The sequence below is a fragment of the Lycium ferocissimum genome, unplaced genomic scaffold (genome assembly GCF_029784015.1).
Source record: "Lycium ferocissimum isolate CSIRO_LF1 unplaced genomic scaffold, AGI_CSIRO_Lferr_CH_V1 ctg2529, whole genome shotgun sequence".
In the NCBI taxonomy this organism is placed as follows: Eukaryota; Viridiplantae; Streptophyta; class Magnoliopsida; order Solanales; family Solanaceae; genus Lycium; species Lycium ferocissimum.
In genome coordinates, this window is record NW_026722179.1 from 117,855 (window position 1) to 136,091 (window position 18,237).

Here is an 18,237-nt window from a genome sequence, read left to right on the forward strand (position 1 = left end):
AGCTACTTGGTGAGCCCCAGTTCCTTCGGGCTTTATCATATTTCCAGTCTTTACAGTATTTCAGTCAGTGAGGTATGCCGGGGGCCTTGTCGGGTAAACAGTCAGTATTTCAGTACTCCTTAAAAGCTTCATAGACTATAGTTGCAGTCAGTCAGAGGCTTTTGTGTTAGCCATATCAGATACTTATTTATACTTACAGACTTATCTCAGTATTTCCGCATTTATGGTTATTTAGTCAGTCTTTTAGTTGAACGGCATTCTTGTGTATTTTATTCCGCATTCAGTACATATACTACACGTTGATTCAGCTAGCCAGTTGGTTCGCTCTGTCACATGCAACCAGGCACCGAGTGTCCAATTACACTCTGGTCATGGTTCAGGACGTGACACCCCCGCCCCCAAATCTTTCAAACTATTTTTTGCATCGAATGAATGGGCAAGACAAGGGTCAAGCCAGGTCCTTAACATCAAACATGAATTAAAATAACTAAAGTGACAAACCAAACTCATAATAGCAAACAAACGTAACCAAGTATTTTATTTATATATTGTATACTAGTTTTTATTACATCAAACAAACCATTGATAATCTCTGTATTTTACTAGTTGCATTACAATTTTTGTATTAGTGATCCCTTAAGAATTTGTTCATCTTTCTTTATCATTATACGCGGCTACCAAGAACCTCATGAACATATGCTTTGAGGTTCACATTAGATGAACCGTCTTCCTTCATAGAATCTTTTGCCAAGTCCCTCCATTTCTTAGCATTATTTCTCAATTCCTTCCCTTCCTTTCCATCCCCCATCACAATGTCTATGCACCTCTTGAACTCGGCCCCGTCAATAATGCCTTCTTCATTCGCATTCACTCTCACGCCAGTCTTCCAAACATCTTGAACAAGCTTTGAATTGCAACCTTGGTCGGTCCAAAGCGGACATGCCACAACAGGAATCTGCAAAGCTAAGCTCTCCAGAGTCGAATTCCATCCACAGTGAGTCAAAAAACAACCCAAACAACGGTGTTGTAAAACCTCCACTTGACAACACCAAGACACTATTTTTCCTTCTTTGTTCAAGTTCTTCTTTGCAACTCAAATTCTCAAATGGTTTTTGCCCATCCCTAATTACCCACAAAAATGGCCTTTTACTCTTTACCAATCCTTTAGCAATCTCTTCAATCATTTGGTTTGGTAATTCAGAGTAGCTACCAAATGCTATATAAACTACAGATACATTAGGCATGGAATCCAACCAGTCCATGTAATCTTTCGAATAATGTTGTAAATCACCTCCACAAGTATCTGAAGGGTCCTTTCCATCAAGAAAATATGAAGGAATTAAAGGACCAATCCCCACCATATTCACGTTCTTTATAGCCCTCAAAGAATCAAGTTCCAAAGTATCAAAAGTGTTCACAAGTACTCTTTCATTAGCTTCACTATTTATTGACTCAACGTGCTCTTTCATTGTCTGAATTAACCAGTCCATAAGGTTACCACTCGAAAGTAAAAATGATGGAATTTCATGAGTACCCACAAGAAAAGGAAGTCCAGGAAGCTCAATTGCTTGATCATCTAATAAACAATTCTTGATATCATTTGTATAGCCAGTGAAGTAATAGTAGTAGATAGCTAAAAGTGTGGCTGGCTGAATCCATAGAAGGGTGGCCGGGGCATTAAGCTTCTTTGCCACTATGCCAACCCAAGAGAGTACGCTCGTGTAGATGATACGCGAGAATGGGCGCCCCTCTTTCGCCCTACCCAAAAAAAAAAAAAAAAGGGACAAAAATTAGCGAGGGACAAATTTCGTCGCTAAGTAGAAAAGAATTTATTCCTAATCGTCTTGAGTGACAGATTAACGATGAAGTATCAAAAATTCTGTTTAGCGTATTGCCAAGGGTGATGCACATTGAATGAAGTTGTGTCATCGGCACCATTTCGCCATAAAATTATAATGTCAAATGTATATATAATATTATGCAAAAATCACATAGGTAATAAAAGAAAAGATGGTTGATTTACGCGAACTTTTCATTTTTAGGTCACCATTTAGATTTTGTCTCTATTTTTAAAAATACGGTGCAAATATAATTTTTGTTGTTGTTGTGCAAATATAACCCTTGAATAATTGCCCTTTTTGACAATGTTACGCTCGGGCCTAGTGTTTGCTCATATATTGTTGAGTCTTATAGACAAAATACTAGACTATCGTCTAATTAACGTTTGGAACAACTTACAAAATTTTAGATCGTAGTCTAACATTTTGTGATTAAATTGCAGCTAGCTCAAAAGTGATTTTCAAACCGTTGGGTAAAAGGTACATAAGTTTCAAAAGAAATAAAATTAAGATCATTTAGTAAAGTAAACAGTTGTCCCAAACAAGGACAACTGGTAGAAGCTTTCGGGTTCATTGGTGAAGCGCGCGCATCATTAGCTTATGGGGATTAAATGGAAAAGAGATTTGATAGAATTAAACTTTTGATCTCTTTTAGCACAAGATTTAACTAGACCAATAAGATTATACCCCTATGTGAATGAGTTAAGCATCATTAAAGTGACCTGCTCTTTAAACATTACCAAGCTTACGAAAAATCTTGTATCTGCCACTAGATACTGCAGTACCTGGCTAAAGAGCTTTTAGCCACAAATTCGGAGCCGAGAGTGATGAAGCCAAGAACTCTCGGTACTTATCGAAACAAATCTTTTAAAATTAAAATTGATAAAATCTAACCTAATATCATTAATATTTTAACAAAGATATATTTAACTGATTGAATATATCGTGAAGTGAAAAGAACGTTAGGATAAATTGATTAAAAATACTTAATAACTTGGAGTCTCAAAAAGTTGGAAAAATAACTTTACATAAAAGTGTGCATGAATTTTGTTAAAAAAGTTAAAGGTCTCTTGTTAAAATTTAGCTTTAGGCCACAAAATTTACTGAGCCGCTCTCAATTATTACGGTACCTGGTTGTAAAGATTTTGGCCACAAACTCGGACCCGCGAGAGATGAAGGAAGCATAGAACTCGCGATACTTATCGAGGGATTTGCTAACGTTGGGGTAACCAGTGTCATAGCCATCAGAAAATGGAGCGAAAGTTAAGCCTTCTGTTGAGGGACAATTAGACATGCAGCTTATTGCGGATAGACTTGTGGAGAAGGTGACATTGACTCCCAACTTGATTAGACGCTTAGCAAATTGAAGAGATGGATTAATTTGGCCTTGGGCTGGGAAAGTTAAAAGAAGAACATCGCAATTATCCTTCATGTTTGCCATTTAATATTGGTGTCTTTGGATATCTAAGCTAAAGAAGTGTATGAAGCACATATATTCCTGTATGTAGAAGAGCCCTAAAGCAGGTGGAGGTCATCATGCCTCTTGCCTACCAAGGTCATTTCCGTTTTTTCAGATGTAGTTAATTATTTTGCTATGAAGTAGGAAGTTATACTCATGCCTTCACAAACTGTACGTGATGCAGATAATAATGAGACTAGCAAACTATGCCCGTGCGATGCACGGGGCCCAGCATGATTAATTTGGTTACTCAATTTTGTTAGTCTTTATATGCAAAGGATACCGCGATTCTCTTTAGTGAGTCTATATATTTTCTTTTCTTTTCGTCTTATTTCCCCCCTTAATTTCTTGTTAAAATTTGTCTTATTTTAGTTATGTCTGCCTCTTTTTATATTTAGTAAGTTGACAATTCAAATATCCTACATGTTAAGTTTATAATCACAAGATTCAAAGGATATTATATTATACACATTTTTAATTTAGAGCCACAAGATAGTCTATCTTTATTTCGTAGAAACTCTGTGTCTAGTCAAACGTAGACACTTAAATTGAGATAGAGGGAGTATATGCCAAATGAAGGAAATGAAAGGACAATTGAGACACTGCGGACACGTGGGAACTTAAAAAGTAAACACACAAGAGGTAGTATTAATGTTAAACTTCTGAAATGTACACATGTTAGTCCTGGCTTAGAGTACAATTTCAGTTGCTTTTTGTACAACTTGTTGTTGCTGTGTTCGTCCACTTGGGCATTTGTTGTTAAAAAAAAAAAAATTGTCTTATTTTGGTTATGTCCGCCTCTTTTTATATTTAGAAAATTGACAATTCAAATATCTTACATGTCAAATTTATAATCACAAGATTCAAAGGATATTTTATTATATTATACACATTTTTAATTTAGAACCACAAGATTTGAAAGTCTATCTTTATTTCTTAAACTTCATGTCTAGTCAAACATAGACACTTAAATTGAGACAGAGGGAGTACATGCCAAATGAAGGAAATGAAAGGATAATTAAGACATTGCGGACCTGCGGGGACTTAAAAAGTAAACACACAAGAGGTAGAATTAATGTTCAACTTCTGAAATGTACACATGTTAGTCACTGCTTAGAGTACAATTTCAGTTTCTTTTTGTACAACTTATTGTTGCTGTGTTCGTCTACCTTGGGAGTTTATATATAAGAAGAAGAAGAAGAAGAAGAAGAAGAAGAAGAAGAAGAAGAATATAGAATAAAAAAATAAACATATATTTTTAGTAATGTGGCCAAGTAATATTGGACGAAGGGAGTACTTCATTTTTATTAATTCTTAAAGAACGTGAAAAAGCGAGTATAGTAATGTGGCCAAGTAATATGGGACGAAGAGAGTACTTCATTTGTTAATTCTTAAAGAACCTGAAAAGTCAAGTAATATAGCCAAGAACTATGGGATGGAGCGAGTACTTTATTTATTAATTCTTAAAGAACGTGAAAAGTCAAAAGTGAACAAGTAAAAGTGCACAAAAGAAATAAATATGTGTCGGATAATTAAAATTGAAGTGCATACATGTATACATGAGAAGAGAATAAATATTCAGCAAGAACGTGAAAAGTCAAAAGTGAACAAGTAAAAGTGCACGGAGGAAATAAATATGTGTGGGAAAATTAAAATTGAAGTGCACATGTGTATACATGAGAAGAAAATAAATATTCAGTACTATGACATGTATCAATGTGGGATTTATTAATTCTTAAAGAACGTGAAAAGTCAAAAGTGAACAAGTAAAAGTGCACGGAGGAAATAAATTTGTGTAGGAGAATTAAAATTGAACTGCATATGTCTATACATGAGAAGAGAATAAATATTCAGCAAGAATGTGAAAAGTCAAAAGTGAAGAAGTAAAGTGCACTGAGGAAATAAATGTGTCGGAGAATTAACATTGAAGTGCATCTGTCTACACATGAGAAGGGAATATAATGTGGCAAAAAAATATGGGACGGAGGGAGTACTTCATTTATTAATTCTTAAATAACGTGAAAAGTCAAAAGTGAACAAGTAAAAGTGCACGGCGAAAATAAATATGTGTCGGATAATTAAAATTGAAGTGCATACATGTATACATGAGAAGAGAATAAATATTCAGTAAGAATTTGAAAAGTCAAAAGTAAACAAGTAAAAGTGCACGGAGGAAATAAATATGTATCGGAGAATTAAAATTGAAGTGCACACGTGTATACATGAGAAGAGAATAAATATTCAGTAATATTACATATATCCACGTGGGATTTGTTAATTCTTAAAGAACGTGAAAAGTTTCTTAAAGAACGTGAAAAGTTAAAAGTGAACAAGTAAAAGTGCACAGAGAAAATAAATTTGTGTACGAGAATTAAAATTGAACTGCACACGTCTATACATGAAAAGAGAATAAGTATTCAATAAGAGCGTGAAAAGTAAAAAATGAACAAGTAAAAGTGCACGAACGAAATAAATGTGTCAGATAATTAAAATTGAAGTGCATACGTCTATATATGAGAAGGAAATAAATATTAAGTACTATGACATATGTCCACGCGGGCTAAAAAAATAATTGGATAAAGTATATAAATTATATAGCTTATGATATAAGCATTCATTGCGTATACAATTTGTAAAGTTGCTGGTACAAGTTAGAGCAGCTGTGTTCGTACCCCCTTAGCCGCTTATATATAATACTAGTGGGGAAGCGCCCATGCCTAGCACAGGCCCAACGACTCATTGCTAAAATGAATAAAATTTTGATAAACTCAAAATATTTTTATCTTAAGAAATATTTTTTCTATCTCAAAAGAAATATGCTCACTCTTTCATATGTAGAAATAATTTATCTTTAAAATTCTTATTTTATTCTTAATGAGATGATTTATAATTGTATAAATTTGTATGACATGTTTCGAATTTTATTTTCCAAATTCTACACAAATCGGTGCAAGTTTTCAAGCATAGCCTAAATTTAATTTTCTTAAAGAAATGAACACGCAAAAATAACAAATGACATTTGATGTGATATGCTATCCTTACAGTTAAGCATATTAGTTAGGTTAGCTTTTTACTAAACTATACACTTAGCTAATATGCAACGAAAAAGAGAAGCCCAGAATTATTCTTCTTTTTATTTCAATATATTTTCCATTACATGGTATATATATATATATATATATATATATATATATATATATATATATATATATATATATATATATATATTGGCTATTAACAAATATAAACCACATTATAAATATAGCAAAACGTGGCAAGCACATACATATGCACTCAAGTAGTGATGTATTGGTGTCCAAATAACTGGGCTGATGATTGAGCCGACAAAGGACAAAAGAGTCTTCACAGCCAAATATAACAAAGCAGGTATTATAATTGCACGTATCAAACCAATCAGAATAACTTGTAAAGTTGATGATAATTTGTTAAAATTTAAAAGATAAACACAAAATGAATTGAAAAGACAATAATACCCTGGGATAACAGGCAGGCATGTTGACCTGCTGCCTGCTTATCCGCCTTTATTAGATAGTGATAATTAGAAAATATTTATGTGCTTTGGCAAAGTCCACAACACCGTTTTGCCAAATGCTTTTCCTGATTTATTGTACAGGGATATTTTGGCAACTTGAGATGAATTTGCTTTTCCTCATTGGTCAGTAGTGCTTGTTACTGTAGTTGCTTGATAGGGGTTCTTATCAGTCGGTTCAGTTCGATTTTGTGTATTATCGGTTCGGTTTATTAATTTTTAATTTTTAAATATGCTAAACCGATAACCAAATCAATAAGATATTTGTTATTGGTTCTGGTTTATCGGTTTTTGGTCCTTAATGGTTCGGTTTTCGGTTTAACCGATAAGAAAATGCCCTTCTAATTTTTTTTCTTTCTATCTCTTGTTTTCATTTGTTCATATATACACTACCTTCATATATAAAAGATTAAAATTCAACACAAATCACAAACAGAAGCACATTCAAATACGTTATTCTTTTCTTTCACGTTTAAGTGGCAAACTTGGATGTTGTAGAAGCAAATTCAAATATGTTATTGTTATTTGCTAAAACAAACTTCTTTTCTTTCACATCAAGTAGCAAACTTGGATGTTGTAGAAGCAAATTCAAATACGTTATTGCTCAAACTTGTTTTAAATAATTAGAATTTAAAGTCACTATTATATAATTAGAGATAAAAAAATAATTTTAATATAAGCTTATTGGGTTATTGGTTTAGCCATTAACTAAATCCTTAAAATTGGAAACCGAACCGATAACCTGATAAAAGAATTACAAAACCATTTACAAACTATTAACCTAATAACCCGATAATGATAAACCAATAGCATTTTTATTAGTTCGATTTATCGGTTAAATCAGTTTTTACACACCCCTAGTTGCTTCTTTATTTTTGGATTGTGAAGATGCTAGCCTTTAAGTAGTGGGCCCAGGTGAATCCTGATCTCCATTGCAGATTTATACACTTGGTATTGTGTCTTTGACAGTCGGTTGCTAATGCTTATCCTACTGATCAGATAAATGTACATTGCTGCAATATTTTAATTACTGAAATTTTGTTTAGCTTAATGTTAATTTATTATATTTTTATAATTAACCGGAAAATAGTACAACCTAGAGTATGCTACAGTGAAAAATTCCCTAACTTTTATTGAATATAGGTTATAATGCAATTACATAACATATTTTATGTTAAGTTATAAAATCATAGTAATATAGTTCTGATAGTATCAGTTTGTTGGTAAATGGCAATTTGTTTTGATGAATTGACAATATTATGTCAACGTATCAGTAGAATAAATTTAATAGTAATATGTTTAAATTCAGCTAAATGGGTTCTTCCTAAGATTATTCTTAATCTGAATAAATATTCAATTAAAAAAAATATGTTTCCTAACCATAAGAATCTCCAATGTAAAATTGTTGAATAGCAGAAAGGAAAGATTCCTACGCAATATAAATAGGAACAGTAAAAGTAAAGAGGACAATCTCATGATAGTTGTTGGGTTGTCTCATACAACTTATGTAGTTTATACCCCTCTATCTCAATCCATGTGATGGTATTTAGATTTTTTTACTTACAATCTATAAAATATGTTATAGCATTTTATGATTATGAATCTTGTCAGTGAAGATAAAATAAAAAAAATTAAAGTTAAACTATTTAAAAATATTAGAAGGTGTTATTCTTTTGGGATAATTAATTAAAATGAAAAATGCATCACACAAAGTGAAACCAAGCGGATAATTGTTAAGTGAACGTTGATTGACCCATTATCAAATTTCCTTATAAAACTTGATAAATTAGATCATAAAACATCCTAAGTATAAACTTGACTTTCAAAATAAGTTATAATTGGAACTTATTGCATAAAATACATACTAAGCAGAGTTCGGAACCAAAATGACTCAATAAAAATCCAAGTGAACCAAAATACCATCAAAAAAAATTTTGGTATAAAAGTACCTTTAGCGCAGTAAAGCACTTAACCGTGACGGAGCCGTTAAGTGCTTTAGCGTAGTATTTTACTGCGCTAAACAATATTTTGTCTCCCCTATAGCGCAGTATTTTACTGCGTTATATCACCCAATTATTTTCCCAAAACACCCTCTTATTACATTTTTACACTTTTTTACGTACTTTAGCCGCATATCAATCATGCTTTGAGACTGCGGAATTTCAATATTTTATATAGAACCCTACTTATTTTTGTCCGATTAATAAGGTAGGCTCAATACATCAAGGATACGTAAAAGTTTAGATTATCGTTTTAGTGGTTGAAAAGTGCTCGAAGTCCATTTTTATTTGAAGACTTGTAGTCATTAGCTTTACGTTATTTATGTTTAGGGTTTCGTGTTATTTTTAAATTAATGCTTAACTTTATTTCGAATGTGTCACGTTTTTTTTTAATTATCAATTTGGGATGTGACACTACAAACAATAATAAAGACTAAGATAATATTCATAAATATAAATAGAAACGCTTTAAATATATAATATTTACTTAAACTGTACAAGATTATTGTATGTACTACTGGGTCCCACATGTAGTATGCCGGAGACTATCCTTAGGCCTAAGGCTCATACCATCCCCACCGCCCTCACCATCGTCTCCATCACTCTTTTTTCTCTTAATAACCGGGTGCTCCAAGTCATGATCATCTCCTCTCCCCCTAGCCTTTGCGCCCTTAACTAGAACGTGCTTCTTCTTGGGATCTAGTCCCGCTAGCACGCTCAGAATCTCAGGCTGAGTTGGGTCTGGAAACTTGACCTCTTCCTCGTCGGGAGTTGCCACCGCGGGCGCCGAAGGATGAACCTGAAAAATATAAAATAATTAGTACCATTTCTTATTTACATTGAATACATTAACGTTTGTTGAAAAATCAAATCTATGTATCAACGGGTGCCTGAGTAGGCTCCTGAGATGGGTCTGTAGGCTCCTGAGATGGGTCTGTAGGCTCCTGAGATGGGTCTAGTGCAGAATATGAGGTAGTCTCTTGGATGAGATGTTGTTCGAAGTCCAAATAAAGGTTATAAAAATTAAATAAATATTCACCTTCTATTGAATAAAATTGATTTTAAGTAAAAAGCTTACCTGTGGCTCAATAGTCTCATGAGAAGACACCTCTGGCTCGACAGACTCATGAGTAGGCTCCTGAATGGGTCGCTCTTGTGTACCCACTGGCGCCGAATCCTAAAATATGAAAAAAATGAAATAATAAGTAACATATATATTTAAAATAAGTACTTTAAATAATCAAATATGTATTTTAAATATTGACCTTAAATATTGACCTTATATTGAACAAAATTAATTTTAATAAAAAGCTTACCTGTGGCTCGACAGTCACATGGGAAGACACCAGCTCAAGTGAGCCTATGAGAAAAAACGCCCGAGTGGGTCGCTACGGTGCCCCGCTGGCGTTGAATCCTAAAATATAAAATATTACTAAATAATGAGTAACATATATATTTAAAATAAGTAATTTAAATGAACAAATAAGTATTTTAAATATTAACCGGGATTAATATCTAGATTAAAAAAAGAAATATCATATATAATATAAAAATGTATTACATAAATGGAGGATTAAAAAAATCAAGGGTGAAATAGTCATTGCATAGGATAAAGGGGAGAATATATATATATATATATATATATATATATATGATTTTAAATATATATATATATATATATATATATATATATATATATATATATATATATATATATAACTTGTAGAGGCCGATATTGTCCTGGATTTGGAAACGAATGGTGAAATATGCATGAAAACAACATATGACTCAACAAAGACCATAAGTTATGCTAATTGACTATGTAATGTACGAGAATAATCTTAGTATTCTATCTACCACTAAAAAAGATGGTATCCAGGGTCCCGTAGTGTCGATGTGTTTTTCATGGTCCAGGACTTAATTTCCATGTGAAAATTGCCCTAGCCGTGGTTACTCGGATGTTTTTAGCCTTTCAATAATATTGTTTCTTCCTTCCATTTATTGCATCTACGCCAACAGATTAAGTTGGAAGTTGGTAAATGTTTAATTGGAGATTTATAATATATGTGTTGGGTGTGCGAACAAAATACGATATTAGTAGTTGAAAAATAATTATGAAAGTTGATAAATTGTAGGAACGCCTGAGTGGGTAGCTCTGGTGGATCCGCTGGCGCCGAATCCTAAAATATAAAATATTACTAAATAATGAGTAACATATATATATTTAAAATAAGTAATTTAAATGAACAAATAAGTATTTTAAATATTAACCGGGATTAATACCTAGATTAAAAAAAGAAATATCATATATAATATAAAAATATATTACATAAATGGAGGATTGAAAAAAACAAGGGTGAAATAGTCATTGCATAGGATAAAGGGGGGGAATGTCTGTTGTTCAAAATTGAGGGAGGAGTTTGATTTTTAAAGCAAAGTTAGGGGTTGAAAATGATATATATATATATATATATATATTGAGCAAAAGATATCTAAACTTGTAGAGGCTGATATTATCCAGGATTTGGAAACGAATGGTGAAATATGCATGAAAACAACATATGACTCAACAAAGACCATAAGTTATGCTAATTGACTATGTAATGTACGAGAATAATCTTAGTATTCTATCTACCACTAAAAAAGATGGTATCCAGGGTCCCGTAGGGTCGATATGTTTTTCATGGTCCAAGACTTAATTTCCATGTGAAAATTTCCCTAGCCGCGGTTACTTGGATGTTTTTAGCCTTTCAATAATATTGTTTTTTCCTTCCATTTATTGCTTCTACGCCAACAGATTAAGTTGGAAGTTGGTAAATGTTTAATTGGAGATTTATAATATATCTGTTGGGTGTGCGAACAAAATACGATATTAGTAGTTGAAAAATAATTATGAAAGCTGATAAAGTGTATGTTTTGCCTAAAACGGACGATATTAGATCATGTCAAGAGTATCTTTAGGTTGTTTTAGACCAATCATATGAGTTTTACTAAACATTGTCGGTTCCATACGAAGATAAAAATGCAAAGTTGCAAACTTGTGATAGATTGACAACCAACATAATTCTCAAATCACACTGAATCCTCTAAATACTCTGAAAATATAGAATAGAACTGACACAAAGGATTAATAAGCAGTAGTATTCCAAAATGTTGATTGGCAAATTATTAGTCCAAATGTCATGTTTGCAATGTTGTCAATTACTCATGAAATAAATGGATGAATTTCCATTTACAAAGCAAGTTTTGGACATATAGATACACACTTATTCATGATTAAGCCATTCATTTTGCCTATAATAGAAGCTCTCCGTTGCTTTGAGATAATCAACACATGTCTGATAACGTCCAAATTCACTACTCAAGTGAGAAAGTGTACATGGTCATATGCAATATAATTTATCCAACTATGAGTTGGGGTCGATCCCACATGGAACCATATAATAGGCGATTTAAACAAGTAAGGAATTATCATTTTTTACGCTAAGCCAAACACTTGATAATATTTTAGTTTTGAAGAAAATTATAACTAATGCGAAAATACAAACTAATCTAGAAAGCATGTAAAATGATCAATGGCCACAAGCATGAATAGAAGGAACTCTCAAGTGACGATCCAACATATTTTACGACTTTACAACTAAGAGCGAGTCTATGTTAATAGATAATGATTTCTTAAATCTCATTGAAAGTCTTCCAACCAAATCAATGAATTTCAGTCTCAGATTTTTCAAGCCTTAGAGTGTGATATTAAGCACAACCAATTGAATCTTAAGTTAACTTTACTTTTTTCTAGCTCAAGTTATTAGATGAGGTTTAAAGCTCAAAATTCTTGTTAATTAATCTTTTTCAACCTCAATTTTCCTCTTCCGAGCTCAAATCGAAGTTAATGGGCGGGTCCTAGGATTAGCTAATTCCTTAAGAAACATTAATTCACAAGATTAATTAAAGAAACAAAGACCCACTTCATTAGAAACAAAAATCATTCAATACATAAGCAAAACAAGAGATTTAATTCAACACTTGATGATGAATATTCTCATAAAAAAGATTCAAGTGAAAGAATAAAATACCACACACTTAAATATTCAATACATAACAAGGAATTGAAGAAAGGATTAAGAGTTTGCTCATTAAAGTGCTCCAATCTTCTCTTTCAAAGTGTTGGTTGATGAACCCTAGCTCCTCAAGCTTGAAAATATGGCCAAAGATGAGAGTAATTGCTCCCAAGTCATGCTTTTGTAGCTCCCCAATTTCTCTCCATCAAAATATGACCAAAATAGCCCCAAATATTCAGTTTTGCAGATCTGACCCGTTTTTGCACTTTTAGCCTCTTTTTTCATTTTCCTCAATTTGATCTCTTTTGACTTGTTTTTTTCACTTGGTTTCTTCCCGATCACTTCTAAATCACCCAAAACCTATAAAATGAAAGTAAATGACATTAAATGCACTACTTTCTCAATCAAACATAGCAGAAATTTAAGATTAAAGAAGAGATAAGTTGGTGAAATATCAACTTATCAAACCCCCAAACTTAAACCTTTGCTTGTCCTCAAGTAAATCAAAACTTACAATTCTCTTCAAAGGAATCAAATCAATCGTGTACCAATAGTATACCAAGTCAAAAAGGTCCATGATATGCCCAAATTACACCTTTAATATTATGAGTAAGAGGTAGTTGTCAAATATACAACCCGGTCGAATTCCACAGAGAATACAATGAAGAAATATACTTGCTAAGTGTAATGCTCAATTATTAGTATATATTTCAAGGGAGAGGAGAATATAATAATGATTGATTTGAAGTTTTAGCATTAATTTCTAAGCGTTGTTGTTATAAAATGTAAATTGTTCGTAAAAGAGACTAAGGTTGTGGTTCCAATGGCAAGTAATGGGCTTGGTATCAAATCAACTTATTTATATGCATAGATGTAATAGACTATAGGTTACTAGATTCTTACTAAAAGTCTTCCAACCAAATTAGCAAATTTTATCACTAAGCTTTTCCAAGCCTTAGAATGTTGCACATGAGAACACCCATTTAGTCTCAATAGCTTTCTTATTCCTAGCTCAAGCTATTAGATGAGTGTAAAACCTCAAATTATTGCTATTAAATCTTTTCCTAACTTACACTCTCTTTTCCAAGCAAGTGTAAGTAAATAGGCATAAATAATGTTTGCAACCATTAAAAGATATTAAAGCTTGAAGAGTTAATAGAAAATATCTTTAACAAATAAAATATAGTATGAATATGAAACCTAATCATATAACTAACACATTTGGTCCTACAACCTTAGCTAAATGTTTTAGCTACTCATCTTCAATAAATACAAAACAAGAGTAAAGAGAATATTCATAAACCTTGCAATGATTAATGGAAGAGATGACAAAAAGTGAAAGAACCTTTCTTTTTAACCCCAACAACCAATATTCAATGGTTTCTATGCTAAAAAGACACAATAAAGTTTGTGTAAGAAATATTCTGTAATGACACCCTTGGTCGTTATAGTCTTTCAAGCACTTTTAGCCCTTCCCCGAGATTTTTTAGCTCATATTTGAGTCGAGGGGACCGTTGACACGCTTCTCGAGGTGTTTTGACTTGATCCGGGTGATTTTTTGTGAAATTTGGGCTATAAGCGAAAGAGTCGATTCAAATTTGACTTTTGGGTAAACGGACCTTTTTCATAAATCCGTTGATTCCGAGAGGTCCGGATGGTATTTTAGAACATGTGTGTATATCTGGTTTGGTTTCCAATGCACTCAGATGTATTTTGGGACTTGGGTTGGAATGTTGAAATTGAGGTATCGGGGGTTGACTCAGTTAACGAGACCTCCGTTGGGAATTTCGAGGCCATGAGTGCGTTCGTAGCGTATTTGTATGTGTGTCTGTGCATATGGTTTGTGAGCAGATAGCCTCGGGAGTTAGTCGAAAATTTGGGTTGAGTTGTGAAAATGGGAATAGTTTTCTAGTGTCTGGTGCCCGTTTTGGCCGCACCAGCACCGCGACAGCAGTACCGCTATAGCGGTCACCCTACCACTAAAGCGGTCTATGCCTTTTGGGCATGACTGCTATAGCGGTCATGGGACCACTGGGGTGGCGCCGTTGGAGCGACAATCTTGTCGCGGAAGCGGGTGACGGGCAGTTAGTTCATTAAATAAAGTTTATGCCTTAAGTCCCTTATTTATTACCATTTCGAAAATTGAGCTCTTAGGAGAAATTCTAGAGGATTCTTAGTGGTAAGTCCTTCTAAATCTCCTTGCTATTTCATTAATCCTAATCATCTTAGAATCCCTTCTCTTGTTAGTTAATCAAGTATTGGAAGATTAAAGTGGGTTTAATGAATATTCTATCTAGGCTTCTAAATTATGATTTGTTGGTTGGGTTGGCTTCTATAAGCATTGAATTGATGATTAGAACCCTTATTTCATAACTTCTTCCTAATTAGAGGCTAATTTGTGGATTTAAAAGTTAGAGTTTATACCCAAATTTTGGGAGTTTTGCCTAGAATCTGAATTAGAGTAAATTGTTGATTATCCTAGCTTGCTAATGATGGGAATTGATCATCTAGAGGTTTAATTTCATGTTGGGACCTTTAAATCCCTAATTTCACCCTTCTAGTTCATAAACCTATTCCATAGGTTGGGGATTTGGGTCTTGATAGAAGTAGGGTTGGTTTTGATGTTCTTCTTGGTTGTAATTCTATTATTCGAATATGCTTAGACTTTCTTGATATTGAGGATCAGCAGAAAGGGAAGGCGAAGGAGTGATTGTTGGTGTTATTGCTGTTCGGCCTGCCAGGTAGGTTACGGCTTACCCTATGTTGAGACTTCATTTAGCGAAGCATATATTTAGATAATATTGTCGGAGAAAGCATGTAAACCTTCGGGTATGAAGTTGGGTTGGACATTGTCTTAGGTTGGGCCTTGTTATGTTACGACCCATTTTACTAGGACGTGCCGGCACCCATCGTTCCTACCGCGATAGGCGAACCCTTATTCCAATATAACTAATTTAAGTAAAGGCAGAAGAATTAAATATAGAATAAGTCTCAAATCATCCATATAAGATAAAGTGCGAAAATACTAAATACAACCCCATAGATTTGGTCTGGTCATACAAGAGCACTAACTACATACTACGAGTCTGAAAGATGATAAATTCTCAAAATACAACTGTCTCGAAATAAGAGTAAGACAAGTAAGTAAATGAGAGAACATCCGGGCAGCAGCCGCCATCGTGCTCACCCTGGAATGATTCTACAGCAACCTCGTCAATCATTCCCGAGGGAAAAGAGTGGAACCTGTCTAATACTCTGCATCTATAAAAGAATGCAGCAAGTGCAGGTCAGTACAAACAATAGTACCGGTAGGCACCATCGGCCGACTAAGAATAGTTAACACAATTTAGAAAATAAAGCAGATAAGCAAATAAACTAACCAAGCATGAGACAATATAATCGCAACCGAGTATCTGCCATCAACTATGTAAGCATCTAAACCCAAACATGCCAATTCCGAGTATATCCAATCCAATCACCATAATAGAATCATCATAACATCTCAATCAAGTCATAATGCAATGCAGTGCAATAATGGTATGAATGTGATGCCATGCCATGCAAATGAGGTGTACACATGTACTCTGGACGAAAATATCGACGTCTCGGTAGCACAACCCAGCATGACTCACGAAGTCTAAGTGCCACCCCTCCCGGATCTTTGCCCAATAGCCGGACGGGACCCTGGCTAATTGCTCACAAGGGGAGTCTCACCGGCACCACCCTGTGGGACCCGTGGAGTCTATGCACTAACAACGATTTCGGGATAACATCGGAATCGGCCATGCAACAACGATGCCCGAAATAGCTCATCGGACATCGGCCACCTCACAGTCACTCAAGTAAAAGAGGCTGTCAAATATCAGTTTCACACAATCAACGATTCCGGAATTGAACCTCGAACATCGGCCTTCTCACAATCACTCAAGTAAAAGAATTCATCAAAATATCAGTTTCACGTAATCAACGATTCCGGAATGAATCTTCGGACATCGGCCTTTTCACAATCACTTAAGTAAAAGAGTTTATCAAAATATCAGTTTCGCTCAATCAACGATACCGGATCATCACCGGGTATCGGCCATGCATGATGAATATAAGAGAATGCGTGCAATGCATATGTAAATTGATCAAGTTCAATATCACAATTACCACAACGGGGTACGCCAACAACGCATCACATCACAACACCAACAGTGGGTATGCCAACATTTATCAAGTCAAGTACCAACAGTGGGTACGCCAACATATATCAAGTCAAGTACCAACAGTAGGTACGCCAACATATATCAATAACTCAAGTACCAATAGTGGGTACGCCAACATATATCGAGCACAAATACCAACAAGAGGTATGTCAATTCTATCCAAATCAAGACGACAAAACAGAATTCGATATCTACCAACTACACATGGCATCAAGCCAACACAATTGAATAATCAAGCACACATAACGGGGTGGCTAGTCCCAACTAGGGCTAGGCATTCGGTTGGTTCGGTTCGGTTTCACAAATTCGGTTCGATTTTTCAGTTTTCGATTTGTAAAAAATGAGAACCGAAATAACTTCGGTTCAATTCGATTTTTGCAATTTCGGTTCAGTTTATTCGGTTTGGTTTATTCGGTTTAGATATGGAAACTTTCCCACAGCCACAAGTAGCCGTTTGGACAATTTCAAGCAATTTTTAACAAACATAAGCTAAAATTAGAGCAATGTTTTCTAAGCTCAAAGGAAACAGGAAACAGTAACAGTATTAGTACATTAGTGTGTATATATATATATAACACAGTCACAACACGGACCATATACATTAGCTAAAAGGGCTACTAATTGGGTTGGATATTTTATTTTGGGATTGGGATTTAAGCCTCTTTAGTTTATTATTTATGGGCAGAAGCCCAACATATTATATATATATATATATATATATATATATATATATATATATATATATATATATATATGTATGTATGTATGTATGTATGTTTGTTTCAAGAAAAATGTGACTTGTTAAAATTCGATTTTTCGGTTTAACCGAATTAATTTGCATAAACCGAAAACCGAACGAAAAAATTGAAAAACGAAATTAACTTTGGTTCGGTTGTATGTTTCAAGAAAAAGTGACTTGTTAAAATTCGATTTTTCGGTTTAACCGAATTAATTTGCATAAACCGAAAACCGAACCGAATTGTTGAAATCTTATAAATTTAAACCGAACCGAACCGAAAAAATTGAAAAACAGAAATTGAAATTAACTTTGGTTCGGTTCGATTCGGTCGGTTTTTTCGGTTTGAACCGAAATATGCCCAGCCCTAGTCCCAACACACATCAGG

General features: G+C 33.9%; 1 pseudogene; it reads right to left on the reverse strand.

Annotated features, from left to right (window-relative positions):
- Positions 1–514: 514 nt before the first annotated feature.
- The window catches only part of LOC132043479 (UDP-glycosyltransferase 75C1-like), a 49,877-nt pseudogene continuing 32,154 nt past the window's right edge, over positions 515–18,237 (reverse strand).